Below are 20,567 nucleotides of genomic sequence, written 5' to 3' on the forward strand. Positions count from 1 at the left end.
TATCAGTTCTGTATCTTATTTATCTCTCCATTATCAAGAATTAATTGACTATCATCCTCTGGCACCCTACCAGTGAATAAATTATGCAGAAACTTGAAATTCCAATTAACTCCTCTTCTCCCAAATAAACTCTGCCAAATCGATAAGTAATTTAGACAGTTGCAGATTTTCAATTAGTTTGTTCAATAATTGAAGTGAGGTTAATGCTATAATGGCAATGTCCTATATTGCAATCATCACGTCTTGTAATCAATAAAATAATAAATAAATTTTACAAACTTCCTCGCGAAATTCCACAATCAAGCTTATTCCCAGCATGATTCATAAACTTTCACAATCAAGTTTATTCCCAGCATGATACTGCGAGTTTGTAAAGTAATATGGGACGCGTAATTGAGTTGAAAATGTCTGACCTAGCCTACAGTTGAACTCTGTCACTTCAAGGCCGTTCAATGTCAAGATCGAGGATCGAGGCAATTTAGTTCAATGAATCGACTCCATCCTCAATGCAATTTTTAATGAGTATTAGCCAAGTATCAAGAGCAACTCGCTTTAAACTGTACGAGTGTACAAAACTACTAATTAAACTGACCAATTGCAAATTTACAATTACTTTACTATTATACAAACAGTCTAATAAACGGAACTAATTAAACTGAAACTGGATAATTGCAAATCAGCTTCTTCCACAGCGTTCGAAATGTTTTTGAAATTTTGAAGGAAATGTTTTAAACGTTTCAAAGGAAATGAAGGCTGATAATCCATCTATCTTCAACTGTACAAATTGTGTGAGTTTCGAAACTGATTGAAATGTTGAATTGCAAATCTGAAATTCTGCAAACTTTGCAATTACAGTGAGGTCTACGTTTGAAGGTGGTTTTAGAGTTTGAAAAGAAGGTGGATTTTCCTTGTTGTGAATAATATCATTTTCGCCACACTGCACAGAAAGCAGCTGTTTTCCAGTCCCTACGTAGATCTGAAAGACATTGTTTGCAGACGAGTCTCGTCTGACGTCAGAACAGGTTTCTTTCCGGCCTAGGCCGGAAATAGTACTCTCCCCAGCCGCTAACATGGAAGTCCGTAGTTAATAAGATCGGGCGAGTGTCAACTTTCTTCATCTGAAGTCGCCATTATTTCAGTTCGAATTTCGAATCAAACTAATTCAGCATTCCCTTCGCAACCATTTTTATTGAATTATTTATTGTTGATTAGCGCATTCCGAATTTTAAAAATGTTTGAAGATGATAAGGCCCATGATATTCCAAGTGAATTTTTAAAAGAATCTGAAATCCTGACTGCAAATCTTTTACCACTAAAATCAAGAGATAGGTACAATAACGAGTATTCTTTATTTATCCTGTCAGCAATACCTGTAGTGTGGCGAAAAATATCGGACGCACCACGGGCAAAAATGTTTTTCCAGCTCTCAATCTTTTCTAGTCCTCGCCTACGGCTCGGACTTGAAAACCGATTTCGAGCAGGAAAAATCCCATTTTCTGCTCTAGGTGCGAAATATACTATTAAGTATCACATGATTGGTTGGATTAACAGTTACTTCAATACACAGTACTCTAAATTATACTTGGTACCGATATCTCATTAACTTATTTGATAGTCTTGAAATGTGTTCTGGCTTGAGTGGAAAATGTACTAGCTTGTACAATAGTATATTTCGCAACTAGAGCAGAAAATGAGACTTTTCCGGCGCGAAATCGGTTTTCAAGTCCGAGGCCATAGGCCGAGGACTAGAAAAGATTGAGAGCAGGAAAAACATTTTTGCCCGTGGTGCAAACTCTATTTTTCGCCACACACAAAAATAAACAATAATATATATGAGAATAGTTGTTTACTAAGCACTACCGAAAGCAGAAGTGGAAGGTGATAGCTCTAGCAAATCCGAGGTAACCTGAATATCAGGAAATTGTCCAAGTACTTTTATTTTTTATTCTGATTTGTCTAAATAACCTAAAAGATGATGTTCAATTTTGTGGGAGGTTGAGTTTATACTTTTTTATTCTTTCAAATGACAATAAGATGATATTGTTATAAATGTTTTAATTATTGAATAATGATCACAAATAATGAAAAGTTTTTTTGATCAGCTGTTTTTTGATCACCTTTTTCAGCTCCATGTTAGTGGCTGGAAAGGGTAGGTACTCCGGCCTAGGCCGGAAAGAAACCTGTTCTGACGTCAGACGAGAGACGTCTGCAAACAATGTCTTTCAGATCTACGTAGGGACTGGAAAACAGCTGCTTTCTGTGCAGTGTGGCGAAAATAATTTTCCATAGTTTGAGATTGTGTTGAGTTCTGTTGAGTTTATAATATATTGAGTTATTTAGAATATATGAGTTATATATATGAGTTTTTATGTGTATTTGTGTTGAGTCTTGTTAGATAAAAAAAAAATTGTTAGATTCTGTTAAGTTTCTGTTTGTATAAGATCAATGTTCTGTTTTTCGAGGTCGAGATCTGGCTTATTTCAATAGCTCCATTTCTGAAGGTGATAAGTTGTTTATTCTATTTCCATCCAGATTAGTTTATTTCTCTTTCCTCTTTGATCCGTACCTACCTTCGATTTAAAGGATTGAGCTATCTCTTGATTATACCTTCTCCTTGTCTACCTCAGCCTCATCACAGCCTCTCTCTTTCTATTCTATTCTCAGCTTCCTTCCTTCAGCATCTGTGACTTCTCTCAAAATTCATCTATAGAGAGGATTTGATGTGAATACAAATATGAATCTGAGTTCCCTTTTTAAATTATTTCGTCACAACATGTTTCGGCTACTAATGCCATTTGCACTTGATATTTCTATTTATATAAAAAATCAGGTGTGGCGCACTCACACAACTTTCCTTGCCGTTATGAAAATTGATCACCTGACGCTAGTGTTCCCGCGCATCACAAGTCTACTATTCAAAGATTTGAGCCAGCTGGTGACAGGGCAATAACGCTGGAGACACACATGGGTCTGCTATCTCTTCATAGTGAATGATTTAATAGAATCAACAATATTTTGCAATTGAATATCACATTTTCTCGAATTTAAAGCTTATTTTCAATTTTAGGTGAAAATGTTACTGAACATTAATTGTAGAGATTTTCATGCTCAATCTACTTCACTTGATTTTTTTTGTTTCATTGTATCTGAAGCCTGATTATGGGAATCTATCTGCATTGCTGGGGCGGAGCTCCTGAAATTTTTACAGATATGGGACTTGTGGCAGTTGATAGAGCTTATCGATGACTATTTTAAGGTATGAATTTGATCAAAATCGTTGGAGCCGTTTCCGAGAAAATCACAAAAAACCCTGTTTTTGACAACATTTTCGCCATTTTAGCCGCCATCTTGAATTGCATTTGATCGAAATTGTTCGTGTCGGATCCTTATAGTGAAAGGACCTTAAGTTCCAAATTTCAAGTCATTCCGTTAATTGGGAGATGAGATATCGTGTACACAGACGCACATACACTCATACACACACACCACACCACCACATACAGACCAATACCCAAAAACCATTTTTTGCACTCAGGGGACCTTGAAACGTATAGAAATTAGAAATTGGGATACCTTAATTTTTTTCGGAAAGCAATACAGAGGATTTAGTATATTTCAGAGATCTTAGAAAAGTACTGTACTTGAACTCTGAGAAGAAATTTTTCAGAAATACCTTCATAAAATTACTCTTGTTCCCTTCAATAATCTGAAGTTAGTTGTAAATATCCATATCTTCATGATATTCCATACATATCAACAAATAGATTCTTTATCTCCATGATATTTTATATTTGAAAATATTTTCCTCATTTTTTATTTATTCATTCATTCCGGAATGTCCACTTTGGGACACTTTGTCCACTTTTCTCCTTTTCTCCCACTTCTTTCTCCTTTTCTTCTTCTTCATCATCTTGTACTTGTTCTTCCTCTTTTATCACCTTTTTTCTCCTCCTCCTCCTTCTTCTTCTTCTCCTCCTCCTATTCTTCTCCTCCATCATCTTGTTCTTGTTTCTCTTCTTCTTTCCATCACCTTCTTTCTCTTGTTATCTATTTATTTATCATTTACAATCAAATAAAGGACAAAGAAACAGACTACAGTCCAAAACTTCTCTTTATCCCAATTTCATGAAATAAATTGTCCAAAATAAAGGTTATGTGCGACTTTCCAATTCCTCACTAATTTCCACATTGAAACAAAACACAAACACTTGAGAAAATTAATTTCGAATTTAGGAATTATCATGATAAATGATAGTATAATAAACCATCTTCGAATCTGTTCTGTGCTAAAGCTAATCTCTTGAAGATTTTTCCAGGTCTTTCTTAAGGTGCATACAGATATACGCGTCGCGAACATGAGCAATTCACTATTAATCAGCTGACTATATCTGTATTTTTACAGAAACGGTATGAGATAGAGATATAAAAAGCTTGGCATCAGCTGATTAAAAGTGAATTGCTCATGTTCGCGGCGCGTAAATCTGTACGCACCTTTACATCCCACGTTTTTGACCTGATTATAGAGTTAACTAGAACCAACAATAGAGCTATTTCAACTAATTCAACCCATTAAAATTACTATTGTATTGTATCTTAGTTGAAGTTGATTGTCCTATCAAGCGCTCAACTTTGGCCCATTCAGTAGTTAATAGTTAGTTTGCGATAGAAATTAGTTGCAAGTAGAATAGAACAAACACAGCATAAGAAGGTATCCCATGGCTTGTAGAATTCATTTGAAGTTTGGGAGTTTTGTATCAAATAATCCTGTTGTGTATCAAGTTGACATAATACTGTATCATATTATGATGCTTTTGTATATAAACTTTAGATGATACTGTATCATATTATGGTGATACTGTATCATGTGTGGTGATACAGTAGCATTCTGTTGTGATACTGTATCATTTATGGTGATATAATAAAGAAAAGATACCATAAGAAGATATCCCATGGTTTGTAGAATTAATTTGAAGTTTGGAAGTTTTGTATCAAATTATACTATTGTGTATCAGTGTATCAAGTTTAGATGATACTGTATCATTTTGTAGTGATACTATTTCATTCTGTTGTGATACTATATCATTATTTTATGGTGATACCATAGAGGAAAGGTAGCATAAGAAGGAAGATATTATCCCATGGTTTGTAGAATTCATTTGAAAATTGGAAAGTTTGTATCTAATTGTGCTGTTGTGTATCAAGTTGAGATAATATTGTATCATATTATGGTGATGATACAGTATCATTCTGTTGTGATACTGTATCATTTATTTATGGTGATACCGTACCATAGAGAAAATATAGCTTAAGAAGATATCCCATTGTTTGTAGAATTCATTTGAATTTTTTTGTTTTGTATCAAATTATACTGTTGTATATCAAGTTGAGATAATATTGTATCATATTATGGTGATAAAATAGAGAAAAGGTAGCATAAGAAGATATCCCATGGTTTGAAGAGTTCATTCAAAGTTTGAAAGTTTTGTATCAATTTATGCTGTTGTGTATCAAGATGAAATGATACTGTATCATATTTTGCTGATACTGTATCATGTATAGTGATACTGTATAATTTATGTTGATATCATAGAGAAAAGGTAGCATAAGAAGATATCCCATGGTTTGTAGAGTTCATTCAAAGTTTGAAAGTTTTGTATCAATTTATGCTGTTGTGTATCAAGATGAAATGATACTGTATCATGTTATAGTGATGATACAGTTTCATTCTGCTTTGATACTGTATCATTTATGGAGATACCATAGAGAAAAGGTAGCATAAGAAGATATCCCATGGTTTGAAGGATTCATTTGAAGTTTGGAAGTTTTGTATCAAATTATGCTGTTGTGTATCAAGATGAAATGATACTGTATCATGTTATGGTGATGATACAGTTCATTCTGCTTTGATACTGTATCATTATTTTATGATGATACCATAGAGAAAAGGTAGCATAAGAAGATATTATACCATGGTTTGAAGAATTCATTTGAAGTTTGGAAGTTTTGTATCAAATTATGCTGTTGTGTATCAATATGAAATGATACTGTATCATGTTATGGTGATGATACAGTTTCATTCTGCTTTGATACTGTATAATTTATGGTGATACCATAGAGAAAAGGTAGCATAAGAAGATATCACATGATGATTTGAAGAGTTCATTCAAAGTTTGGAAGTTTTGTATCAAATTATGCTGATGTGTATCAAGTTTAAATGATACTGTATCATATTTTGGTGATACTGTATCATGTATAGTGACACTGTATCATTTATGTTGATAACATAGAGAAAAAGTAGCATAAGAAGATTTCGCATAGTATAAGTCGTTAATGTTCCAAATTTCAAGTCGATTTTTTGTTAACTCAAGCCGATTACTGTCAACTACTGTCTATTATTACTGTTTCGTTGGGGTGAGAGTGTGAGCACAGTACTGTACGAGAGATTACCAGTGCTGAAACTACCGTACCAGAGAGCCTATTGTTCTTGAACATTGCACTATTTATTTATTTTATTTCATTATTGAAATGATGATGGAATTGTTGTATGGAATGGAGAATTTACATTTTTTTTGGAGGATATAAGTATAGAGAAACGATAGCATAAGTAGATATCCCATGGTATAGGGCGTTTATGTCGCAACTTTTACTGTTATCCCAAGCCGATAGTTCACGTAGTTCTTTCCTATGCAGCTGTGTGACGCTGGTAGTCTCTCAAATATTGTGCCGTTCATACACTATCACCCCAACAAAACAGTACAAATCGACAATAATCGACAGTAATCGGCTTGAGATAACAGTAAAAGTTGCGACATAAATTCCCTATACCATGGGATATCTACTTACGCTAATGTTTCTCTACGATATAAGGATGTAACATACTCTTCCAAGAAGATGAAAACAAAACGAGGTCGATTCAAATTTCTAATTAAACTTCAATGTATTTCAGTTTTCTGCCTGCAACAAGATTGACTATCTGCGTTTGTTACGGTTCTAAAAAACTTCTAGCCGTTTCTAAGGCGCTCTCCGTCTGCTTCTATTCTAGTTAGCAATATTCATTTTTATGCTATTCAAGAACCTAGCTAGCCGCACTGAAGACGGAAAACTTATTATTTTTTACGACTTGTCTTCCTATTTCCATTAGTCAAACACCATCTACAACTTAAAATGGGAAGAGGAAACAGTTACAATAAAGTGTTTTCAGACTGTCCCAGTTTGTGAAATTTGAAACAAAGAAGAAGAAAAAGAAAAAGATGGAAAAGAAGAAGTAATAGTAGAAAAAGAAGAAGGAGAGAAGGAAAAAGAGTTGGAGGAGAAGAATAATGTCCGGTTGCACAACATCCGGTTAAATTTCAACCGTGATTAATTTCACGAGAACTCCAGAGAAGGCGTTTTTGAAAAGACGGCTTCTCTGATTGGTTCTTGTGGAATTAATCACGGTTAAAATTTAACCGGCTGTTGTGCAACCGGCACTAAGAAGTGAAAAGGGAGAACCATCAGGTTCAAGTTGCAAAATACAGGTGGAAGAGAGCGAAAAGAAGATGTAGAAGATGACTGGAGAAGAAACTGAAAAAAGAATGAAGAAGAGGAAGAAGGAGGAAAAAGGAAAGGATTATTGAAGAAGGATAGAAGTAGAAAAAAACATGAGAAATGGGAGGGGGTGTGAAGGGAGAAAAAGGGAAAAATGATACATGAAAAAGCGAGAGAATAAGTATAATAGGAACAGATAGAAAGAGAGGGAGATGTAGGATAGAAACATGAATAAGGATACAAGGAAAGTCAAGCTTCGTTACTCCAAAGTTATTAACAAAATGTTAATAACTTAATCCTTATAGATTCTATTAGATTGAACGGAGCTTGACAAACATATATGTTCATCATGTGTATGATAAGTTATGTTCAATCTAATAGAATCTATAAGGATTACGTTATTAACATTTTGTTGATAACTTTGGTGTAAACGCAGCTTAATAATAGAAAAAAAGAAGCAAAGAAGGATTAGAATGGAGGAGATTAATGAGAAAAAGAATAATAAGTAGAAGTGGGATAGGAAAAGAATGATAACAAGAAGAGAGATAAAGGGAGGAAGAGGTGAAACAAGAAAAATAAAAATGGAAAAACATAATATATCGGAGAAAAAGGAGAATAAAGAGAATCTGAGTATTGGAAGATTCAGTAATTGATTAGTGAAATAAATTAATAGAGAGTATAAAATGTTCCATTGTCTTTTTTCTTTAAGGGCTACTATTGAATGTAAATTTTAATAAAAATATAAATCCGTGTACCCTTTTTACTTTCCTTGCCCTATTACCATAGGTAAGGAAAGTATTGCTTTCCGAAAAAAATTAAGGTACCCCAATTTCTAAATTTCTATATGTTTCAAGGTCCCCTTAGTCCAAAAAAGTGGTTTTTGGGTATTGGTCTGTATGTGTGTGTGTGTGTGTGTGTGTGTGTGTGTGTGTGTGTGTGTGTGTGTGTGTGTGTGTGTGTGTGTGTGTGTGTGTATGAGTGTATGTGCGTCTGTGTACACGATATCTCATCTCCCAATTAACGGAATGACTTGAAATTTGGAACTTAAGGTCCTTACGATATAAGGATCCGACACGAACAATTTCGATCTGATGCAATTCAAAATGGCGGCTAAAATGGCTAAAATGTTGTCAAAAACAGGGTTTTTTGCAATTTTCACGAAAACGGCTCCAACTAGTTTGATCAAATTCATACCTAAAATAGTCATCGATAAGCTCTATCAACTGCCACAAGTCCCATATCTGTAAAAAGGTCAGGAGCTTCGCCCCATCAATGCAGATAGATTCCAATTATCAGGCTTCAGATACAATTGAAACGAAAAAATCAAGTGGAGTAGATTGAGCATGAAAATCTCTACAATTAATGTTCAGTAACATTTTCACCTAAAATTGAAAATAAGCTTTAAATTTGAGAAAATGTGATTATTCAATTGCAAATTATTGTTGATTCTATTAAATCATTCACTATGGAGAGATAGCAGACCTCATGTGTGTCTCCAGCGTTATTGCCCTGTCACCAGCAGGCTCAAATCTTTGAATAGTAGACTTGAGATGCGCGGGAACACTAGCGTCAGGTGATCAATTTTCATAACGGCAAGGAAAGTTGTGTGAGTGCACCACACCAGATTTTTAAATTATTTTGTCACGACATGTATCGGCTACTAATGTCTTATTCATGTCGTGACAAAATAATTTAAAAGGGTAGGTACTCAAATTTATTTATTAATTTAGAATGTTCCATTCTTTAGACTTCTATATTCTCTAAAAATTCTATATTATCTAGGAATAAATGAAACGTTTCCATGTTAACAAAATAGAAACTACACCTCCTTAAGCCATCTTTCCAAATACAAAAGTCTCAAATCTGAATATTATATTATTTGCCGTACTATATACACAGAAAACAGAGTCATCTATTTTTAGAGCAGCCAGACAGTGCAACCCATTCAGCCGGTGGACTTCTCTCAGAGTCTGACACACTTTCATTTAGAAAAATATTTATGAAAGAAGCGGCTAGTCCAAGTTTGCTTTGCGAATTTTTTATCCGACAGATTGAGCTGGAAGATCGTAATTAATTTCAGAAAGAAAAAAAATGCGAACTTGTAGCTCCGAGAAATTAAAAATAATCATGGATGAGTTTAAAAAAGAGAACATTGAAAGGGAAGATGTATTTGAGTTGTAACTGCATCATGGGTTATTATCAGAAGGATTCCTCATAATCGAGGAGTCTCTCCATTATATTACTCTGTACCCTTTATCATCTCTACATCTTTGTATATCTCTATATTCTCTGTACTCGTATATATGAAATGTTGAGATTTGTATCAAAATTATTCGTCTATATTCAACTATCACATCTTTTTTATCTTCATTAATTCATTTTCGGTTTGAAGCACAATGAGCATAATTTCAATTTCATAAAAAGTATTCTTTACCAGTATTATTCTAAACTTGAGTAAACCCTGTGTAAAAAATATTATCTATCAACGGAGAACAATTGTGATTATTGAGTGTATCATATGTGTATCTCAGAATATATGAATGAATGAATAATAACTGAAATTTGAAGTGATCCATGTCTCAGGAAATAACTTCATGGTATTGACGAGAAAACATTTATGGTTCATGACGTGAATTCAAAGATTTCTCTTTCGAATTCTAGAATTCTCTATGTTGAATTTCAAAACTTCTATGTTGAATAATGTCAAACTTTCCCTCTCAAATTTGAATAGAAAATCTCTAATTAATATGTAACAGTAGTTGTTTATCATTTTTGATAGATATATTGTTCGAGATATGTGCAAAAACCCAAAATATTTATTTATTTATTAGATAGAGCGAACAATACAATAGTCGGAAAAGAAAAAACAGGCTATTGCCCAAAACTTCTTCAATTTCCTGATTTTGTCACAAATCGTCCAAATATTATGTAGGTTATGTTCACTCTATATTAAAGTACAAAATATTGTACTTTCACAGGGGGTAGGAGTGAGGACTTTTGATTTATGTTTACCTCCTTACTATTCTTGAAAGAGCTGCGGGGTGAAAAATTGTGTTCCAAACTTTTCCGTTAACTATTTCGTTGACTGGACTAAGAATAAAACTACACCTATATAATATATTAATTAAATTGTATTCTTTGCAGATTTTTATACCCTGTTGTGTTTTTTGGGGAACTGTTGGTTTATGAAGAGATGTTAGGTACTCTTGTCAAAAGTTTCTTATTCAGGCTTGAGAATTTCTCAAATTAGGCTCAGAATATTCTTCAAGAACTTATCTCAGTTACATCTTGTAGCCTACCTTATGGAATATCCCTACTGGATAATATATTCAGTTTTAGGAATAAGTTATTATTTCCTTAAATACTTGATAAGAGAGGTAAATTTCGCATGAAATTTAACAGATCTTGGTTTGTGAGAGTCTTGGTGCCAATCATGTAATAGGCTACCCAGAGAGTATAAAATGTAACATTCACATATCCTTTACTCTTTCTGGTTAGGCTATACCTTGCGTTGTCTCAAGGCCGTAAAGTATTGAACATTCAACATTTTGTATAATATTTTTCTTATACCTCATCTATATATATATAAAAGCGAAATGGCACTCACTGACTGACTGACTGACTGACTGACTGACTGACTGACTGACTCACTCACTCGCATAACTAAAAATCTACCGGACCAAAAACGTTCAAATTTGGTAGGTATGTTCAGTTGGCCCTTTAGAGGCGCACTAAGAAATCTTTTGGCAGTATTTTAACTCTAAGGGTTGTTTTTAAGGGTTTAAAGTTCGTCTTTTAGCATGTATATTCTTCTTCTTCCAATCTCTTAATTATAATTGAAATTTCCATATCATATGCTACTATAGAACTAAAATCTAGATGGAGTACCTCTTCGAAAAAGTTGTTAACTGGCAACTAAATATTAATAGATTTGTCAGATGGCATTAAGCTGAGTCGACTTTGTTAGGTTGGCACCAAGTTGAAGATTTAAATAAATGCATTTATCGCAGAAAAATTGATTGGGCACTGCTACTTCAATCCTAGGAATATTATATTACTAGCCGTCAGGCTTGCTTCGCTCGCCATATCCGTTTAGCCAGACGTTTAGTCTGGACCCCCGACTGGATTGTTCTAACATATGACAAAAATTCTCAAATGAAAAATGCAGGCGAGCGAAGCGAGCCTAACGGCTAGTTTTTTATAACTCAATTGGTGAATAGTGATGCAGTGTTCAGAGAATATATTATATTCCACAAGTCGTGCCAATCAGATTTATGAATCAGTGTCTTGGAAAAATATTATTTAATCATAGTAGCTTCAAGATTGATGATCAAATGAGCTGTTGATAAATTAAAGGAAACTCTATATTATATCAACGGATGGTAGAAATTCATGAATTAATGTTTGGATAGGTTATTAAATATACTGGGAAATTCAATCGTAGTAGATTCAACATAAATTCATTTGATGATCGGATGTATGATTGATTTAATGAATGGAAACTTCATTATATCAGGTGATGGTCGAAATTCGTGAATGAATCTTCGTGTTGGTGTTTTAATATACTTGAAAGAAATTTCTGAAATGTCTAGAATATGATAATTATATCAAGGGATGGTCAAAATTCATTCTTTGTGTAGGTGTTCTAATATACTTGAAAGAAATTTCTGAAATGTCTAGGATATGATATATCAAGTGATGGTCAAAATTCATTCTTTGTGTAGGTGTTTTAATATACTTGAAAGAAATTTCTGAAATGTCTAGGATATGATATTCATGTCTAATAGAATGTATGTCTATAGAAATTCATGCCAAAAAGTGGTATTCCGAAAATTTATATCAGTTATTGAACCTTTGAGGATAACATTTTTCAAATAACCTAATTTTGTTCACTTCTTAACACAGAGAAATGTCTCACTGAACACATTCACTGAAGAACCCAAAATGATCTACCAAATTAGTAGTTAAAACTATTCAATGAACTTATTCATATTCTACCCAATACGTCACTAAATTACCTAAAATACCTAAGTATCTTTCAGCACAAACTATTCTGAAAAGCACCACTAATCTTCTATCTAATCACAAGTAACCTTCTATCCTAGACAGACTCGCACTCTTAACTGAAGTAGTCTTGAATTCTGAAACTTCTTCTTCTTTCTTATCTCCTCCTTTTTATTCTTCTTCTTCCCAGATCTATTTTTCTCTCATTCCGTTCTTGGCCTATCCTCCTCCTCCTCCTCCTCCTCATCACCCCACACCCCGCCACCCTAAGCTACTATTGGCTACATTCCATTCATGTGTGCGTTATCGCTGCTCTTTTTCTTCTTCTTCTTCTTCTTCTACTTTTCCTCCTTCTTCTCTTCTCCTCCTCCTTTCTCTTCTTCCTCTCCTCCTTGTTCTTCATCTTATTCTTCTTCTTCTTCTTCTTCTTTTTCTTCTTCCTCTCCTTCTTCTTCTTCTTCGTCTCCTGCTCTTTCCTTACCTTCTTCTTAGTACATAGGTTGTCAATTTCTACAGTGGCTTTACAATGGAGTAACTTTTTACTTTCCTTGCCCTATTAACATAGGTAAGGAAAGTATTGCTTTCCAAAAAAAATTAAGGTACCCTAATTTCAAGTTTTCTATACGTTTCAAGGTCCCCTGAGTTCAAAAACATGATTTTTGGGTATTGGTCTGTGTGTGTGTGTATGTGTGTGTATGTGTGTGTGTGTGTGTGTGTGTGTGTGTGTGTGTGTGTGGTGTGTGTGTTGTGTGTGTGTGTGTGTGTGTGTGTGTGTGTGTGTGTGTGTGTGTGTGTGTGGTGTGTGGTGTATGTCTGTGAACACGATAACTCTATTCCTAATTAACCGATTGACTTGAAATTTCGAACTTGAGGTCCTTATACCATGAGGATCCGACAATAAGATTTTCAATAAAATTAAATTTAAAATGGCGGATAATTACTAAAAAACCATGTTTTCACGGTTTTCTCGAAAACGGCTCTAATGATTTTTTTCAAATATATACCATGGATAGCTATTTATAAGCCCTATCAACTGGTACGAGTCACATTTCTGGGAAAATTGCAGGAGCACCGTAATATTCTTGAGAAAAATGGCGGATAATTACTAAAAAACCATGTTTTTCACGGTTTTTTCAAAAATAACTTACCGATAATACCGATTTTTTTTAAATTCATACCCTGTATAGTTATTTATCAGCGCTATCAACTGGCATGAGTCTCCTTCCTGGGAAACTAATGGGGGTCCACCCCATCCTTGAGAAATGGACTTAGTAACCTCCTTCTCGTGCATGAGGTAGGTAGGTAGCGCAGTTCATAAAAAGAACACATAGTCGAGATATTTCATCTGTAGAACAGCTGTTTTGACGACTTTAAAAAAATGACGACTAAAAAAAAATCATCGAATTTCACAATTTACACAAAGGAAAAGTACTCTGAAAACAATTATATATAATATACACACATAATTATACAGATCGTAGTTTCAAATATGAGCAAGGAAAGTTGTGTGAGTGTACCACACCAGATTTTTTGTAATTATTTTTGAATTAGCTGAATTCTGTCACTATAGCTAGATGGAAAATATTCACTCCGATTGGTTAAGAGTTTGTAATGTGAACAGTAACTCTGAATCCTGCCAGGAGACGGCAGCATATGCTGGGTAAATATTTCCGACTCCGCCTACTCTCTCCTCATTGGTCGACTGTTTGTATTGTGTCTGATTCTCAACTGTTGTAATAATTAGAATCAGAATAAGCTGTTGAAGATTAAAACAGTAATCAATCACTGGGTGGTGATAGTGTGATTAGAAACTATGCACGGTAATAGCTGCAATATCAATATTGTCAAATCACTTTTTGAATTAATTGAGAGTCAAATATAGTTAAATGTTCAGCATTTTGTAGTGGAATCCTCTACATTAATTCGATAGTAAATGCATTCGAAATTCTATTATAATCTTCTTGATATGATTAAAATACTTCTGTCTTTCAGTTAAACAAGGATGAAAAATTGACTTATTACTTTCCTTGCCCTATTACCATAGGTAAGGAAAGTATTGCTTTCCAAAAAAAATTAAGGTACCCCAATTTGTAAATTTCTATACGTTTCAAGGTCCCCTGAGTGCAAAAAAGTGGTTTTTGGGTATTGGTCTGTATGTGTGTATGTGTGTGTGTGTGTGTGTGGTGTGTGTGTGTGTGGTGTGTGTGTGTGTGTGTGTGTGTGTGTGTGTGTGTGTGTGTGTGTGTGTGTGTGTGTGTGTGTGTGTGTGTGTGTGTGTGTGTGTGTGGTGTGTATGAGTGTATGTGCGTCTGTGTACACGATATCTCATCTCCCAATTAACCGAATGACTTGAAATTTGGAACTTGAGGTCCTTACACTATAAGTATCCGACACGAACAATTTCGATCAAATGCAATTCAAGATGGCGGCTAAAATGACGAAAATATTGTCAAAAACAGGGTTTTTCGAGATTTTCTCTAAAACGGCTCCAACGATTTTGATCAAATTCATACCTGAAATAGTCATTGATAAGCTCTATCAACTGCCACAAGTCTCATATCTGTAAAAATTTCAGGAGCTCCGCCCCATCTATGCAAAGTTCGATTTTAGATCCCCAATTATCAGGCTTCAGATAAAATTTAAACAAAGAAATTTGAGTGGAAAAGATTGAGCATAAAAATCTCTACAATTAATGTTCAGTAGTATTTTCACCTAATATTGAAAATAAGCACGAAATTAGAGAAAATGTTATTATTTCAATTGCAAACTGTTGGCAACTGTTGATTCTATTGAATGATTCACTATGAAGAGATAGCAGACCTCGTATGTCTCCAGCGTTATTGTCCTGTCACCAGCTGGCTCAGATCTTTGTTTATAAGTAGACTTGAGATAACATTAGCGTCATGTGATCAATTTTCATAACGGCAAGGAAAGTTGTGTGAGTGCGCCACACCAGATTTTTTTTATTGGAATAGCTTAATGGTGTGATCACATTGCATGCGTATATGTGCCAGTGCACGTCAGACCATGCATGAGCCGAAACACAAAATCTGGAAAGTGCCATTGAAACACGTTGTGACTTGCATGTAGCTGCTCACTGAACGCAACCAGCAAGTGCACGCGTTCAGTGTGAATGTTCCTATTGCTCTCGCCACATTTTGTTTCTCATCTGCACGCTTGGTCTTGCATAATCAAGCTTGCACTCTGCACATATACGCATTCAATGTGATTAAGCAGTTTTGATGCAGTACACAAATTTCATTGATTGTCGTTTCAACGTCATAGTTTCATCTTCTATGATTCATTAAGTAGTTCATTCATTACTTCTTATCAGTTAGTTCTGTACCCATACACGTTCATCATTGTCAATATTGAAGTTTGTTTCCAATCACAATATAGGGGAACAGTTTACAGTACAACTATGTGTATTTGAAACTGTTTAATCAATCTGTAAACTGTAGATAATTTATAACTATAAACAATGACAGACTTCCGGATATAGTGAGATTAAATTTGAACATTTAGTACTACCAATTTTAAACATCAATGCTCCTTCAAGCCTGGTTTTCACTAGTAGAGTTAGTGGTCGAGTAACTGGCATACTAGCTCTACCGAGATAACTCTACCCTACTTGGTCGAATAAAGCGGGATGCACACCGGAGAAACGCATTTCGTGAAGCCATCTTTCATGAAACTTGTTTCATGCAATCCGTTTCACTCGCGCATGCATACAAAAGAAACGTTCCCTGCTTAGGCGGGATGCACACCAGAGAAACGCATTTCGTGAAGCCATCTTTCATGAAACTTGTTTCATGCAATCCGTTTCACTCGCGCATGCATACAAAAAACGTTCCCTGCTAGGCGGGATGCACACACACCGGAGAAACGCATTTCGTGAAGCCATCTTTCATGAAACTTGTTTCATGCAATCCGTTTCACTCGCGCATGCATACAAAAGAAACTTCCCTGCTTAGGCGGGATGCACACCGGAGAAACGCATTTCGTGAAGCCATCTTTCATGAAACTTGTTTCATGCAATCCGTTTCACTCGCGCATGCATACAAAAGAAACGTTCCCTGCTTAGGCGGGATGCACACCAGAGAAACGCATTTCGTGAAGCCATCTTTCATGAAACTTGTTTCATGCAATCCGTTTCACTCGCGCATGCATACAAAAAACGTTCCCTGCTAGGCGGGATGCACACACACCGGAGAAACGCATTTCGTGAAGCCATCTTTCATGAAACTTGTTTCATGCAATCCGTTTCACTCGCGCATGCATACAAAAGAAACGTTCCCTGCTTAGGCGGGATGCACACCGGAGAAACGCATTTCGTGAAGCCATCTTTCATGAAACTTGTTTCATGCAATCCGTTTCACTCGCGCATGCATACAAAAGAAACGTTCCCTGCTTAGGCGGGATGCACACCGGAGAAACGCATTTCGTGAAGTCATCTTTCATGAAACTTGTTTCATGCAATCCGTTTCACTCGCGCATGCATACAAAAGAAACGTTCCCTGCTTAGGCGGGATGCACACCGGAGAAACGCATTTCGTGAAGTCATCTTTCATGAAACTTGTTTCATGCAATCCGTTTCACTCGCGCATGCATACAAAAGAAACGTTCCCTGCTTAGGCGGGATGCACACCGGAGAAACGCATTTCGTGAAGTCATCTTTCATGAAACTTTTTCATGCAATCCTTTTCACTCGCGCATGCATACAAAAGAAACGTTCCCTGTTCAGGCGGGATGCACACCGGAGAAACGCATTTCGTGAAGCCATCTTTCATGAAACTTGTTTCATGCAATCCGTTTCACTCGCGCATGCATACAAAAGAAACGTTCCCTGCTTAGGCGGGATGCACACACGGAGAACGCATTTCGTGAAGCCATCTTTCATGAAACTTGTTTCATGCAATCCTTTTCACTCGCGCATGCATACAAAAGAAACGTTCCCTGCTTAGGCGGGATGCACACCGAGAAACGCATTTCGTGAAGCCATCTTTCATGAACTTGTTTCATGCAATCCTTTTCACTCGCGCATGCATACAAAAGAAACGTTCCCTGTTCAGGCGGGATGCACACCGGAGAAACGCATTTCGTGAAGCCATCTTTCATGAAACTTGTTTCATGCAATCCGTTTCACTCGCGCATGCATACAAAAGAAACGTTCCCTGCTTAGGCGGGATGCACACCGGAGAAACACATTTCGTGAAGCCATCTTTCATGAAACTTGTTTCATGCGATCCGTTTCACTCGCGCATGCATACAAAAGAAACGTTCCCTGCTTAGGTGGGATGCACACCGGAGAAACGCGTTTTGTGAAAAAAGTTTCAGGACACGTGGAACGAAAGTTGCTCGCAATCGACTGATAAGATTAAGATTAAGATTAAGATCCGTTTCACTTGTGCATGCATACAAAAGAAACGTTCCCTGCTTAATCTTATCAGTTGATTGCGAGCAACTTTCGTTCCACGTGTCCTGAAACTTTTTTCACAAAATGCGTTTCTAAGGTGAGCATGCCGTTTCTTTTGTATGCATGCACAAGTGAAACGGATTGCATGAAACAAGTATCATGAAAGAGGGCTTCACGAAATGTGTTTCTCCGGTGTGCATCCCGCCTTAATCTTATCAGTCGATTGGGAGCAACTTTCATTTCACGTTTCCTGAAACTTTTTTCTCGAAACGCGTTTCTCCGGTGTGCATCCTGCCTAAGCAGGGAATGTTTCATGAAACGAGTTTCATGCAATCCGTTTCACTCGCGCATGCATACAAAAGAAGCGGCATGCTCACCTCAGAAACGCATTTTGTGAAAAAAGTTTCAGGACACGTGGAACGAAAGTTGCTCGCAATCAACTGATAAGATTAAGCAGGGAACGTTTCTTTTGTATGCATGCACAAGTGAAACGGATTGCATGAAACAAGTATCATGAAAGAGGGCTTCACGAAATGTGTTTCTCCGGTGTGCATCCCGCCTGACTGTTTTCAATACAGTTGAGAATAGTAGTTAAAGTGTGTTGTCCAGTGTACAGAGCTAACCTTAAAATATCGATACTTTTTAATAAATTAACACTTATTAACACATTTCAATAAATTAATACCTTTTTATTATTGAGAAATTTCATTATCACATTGCTCGATTAATTTTATTATCACATAATCTTGTTAATTTTATTGCACTGTATACTTCTGTAATGTTGTACTTTTGTTAACTTTATTACTGTTATTATTTTGTGATATGTCTGTAAAATTATTTGTAGAATAAATTTCAATTTCAATTTACTTTTTAATAAACAACAATACTTCTCAAACTTGATAGCCTACGGCATGACTCTACTCTACTAGCTCGAGACTGTTTTCATTGGCATAGTAGTGTTAGAGTAGAGTGAGAAGCGGCGGTGGGGGAAGGCAAGTGGTAGAGTACTATCCCACGGTGCTATCCCACTCTACTCTATTATAAACTAGTACTCCACCATGACTCTACTCTACCAAGAACGTTTTAATTGGTAGAGTACTATCCCACTCTAATCTACTAAAAAAAATCTGGTGTGGTACACTCACACAACTTTCCTTGCTCATAATTGAAACTACGATCAGACTTTTGTATTTATGTGTATATATAATTGTTTTCAGAGTACTTTTTCCTTTGTGTAAATTGTGAAATTCGATGATTATTTTTTAGTCGTAATTTTTTTAAAGTCGTCAAAACAGCTGTTCTACAGATGAAATATCTCGACTATGTGTTCTTTTTATGAACTGCTCTACCTACCTACCTCATGCACGAGAAGGAGGTTACAAAGTCTATTTCTCAAGGATGGGGTAGACCCCCCATTAGTTTCCCAGAAAGGAGACTCATGCCAGTTAATAGAGCTGATAAATAACTATAAAGAGCATAAATTTGAAAAAAATCGGTCAAGTTAATTTGAGAAAATCGTGAAAAACATGTTTTTTTTTAGTAATTATCCGCCATTTTTCTCAAGTATATTACTTAGCTCTTGCAATTTTCTCAGAAATGAGACTCATGTCAGTTGATAGGACTTATAAATAGCTATCCATGGTATGAATTTAAAGGAAATCGTTGAAGCTGTTTTCGAGAAAACCGTGAATAACATGGTTTCTTAGTGAGTATCCGCATATTTTCAAAAGAATATTACGGAGCTCCTGCAATTTTCCAGAAATGAGACTCATGTCAGTTGATAGGGCTTATAAATAGCTATCCATGGTATAAATTTGAAGAAAATCGTTAGAGCCGTTTTCGAGAAAAACCGTGAAAACATGGTTTTTTAGTAATCATCCGCCATTTTTTCCGCCATTTTGAATTCAATTTTATTGAATTTCTTATTGTCAGATCCTCATGGTATAAGGACCTTAAGTTTGAAATTTCAAGTCAATCGGTGATTAGGAATGGAGTTATCGTGTTCACAGACATACACACATACACACAAACACACATACACACACACACAGACCACACACACACACACACACACACACACACACACCACACACACACACACCACACAAACACACACACAGCCAACACCCAAAAATCATGTTTTGGACTCAGGGGACCTTGAAACGTATAGAAAACTTGAAATTAGGGTACCTTAATTTTTTTTGGAAAGCAATACTTTCCTTACCTATGGTAGTAGGGCAAGGAAAGTAACTAGTACTCTACCATGGACGTTTTCATTGGGAGAGTTCTCAAGATAGTTAGTACTTGCCCAGGGAACTCTACTACTAAATCTACTAATAGAAATCAGACTTTACTGAAATTTAACTATGAGGGAGAGTACTGTGATCTTAATTATTTGAAAATGTTCAATCAATCTGTAAAGTGTAGATAATTTGTAACTATGAACAAAGACTATGAACGAATTCCGTATATAGTGAAATTCAATTTGAACATTCATTATTTCTCATAAGTCACATCGATGGTTCCCATGCAAACAATTCTGACAGTATGAGATGAATGAGAATCTCTCTATAGTGAGGTCCACGTTATAATGGCAGTGTTTCATTAGCAATGGTATTGT

The 20,567-nt window shown here is 35.6% G+C and overlaps 1 protein-coding gene across 1 annotated transcript in view; it reads right to left on the reverse strand.

Annotated features, from left to right (window-relative positions):
- The window catches only part of LOC120352862 (aminopeptidase Q-like), an 86,140-nt gene extending 73,488 nt beyond the window's left edge, over nucleotides 1-12,652 (reverse strand). Inside the window, exon 1 of the mRNA XM_039435172.1 lies at nucleotides 12,546-12,652. The gene's annotated coding sequence lies outside the window, so the exon portion shown is untranslated. The remainder of the gene's footprint in view (nucleotides 1-12,545) is intronic.
- Between the last annotated feature and the right edge of the window lie 7,915 nt (nucleotides 12,653-20,567).

Source organism: Nilaparvata lugens, chromosome 8 (assembly GCF_014356525.2).
Source record: "Nilaparvata lugens isolate BPH chromosome 8, ASM1435652v1, whole genome shotgun sequence".
Classification (NCBI taxonomy): Eukaryota; Metazoa; Arthropoda; class Insecta; order Hemiptera; family Delphacidae; genus Nilaparvata; species Nilaparvata lugens.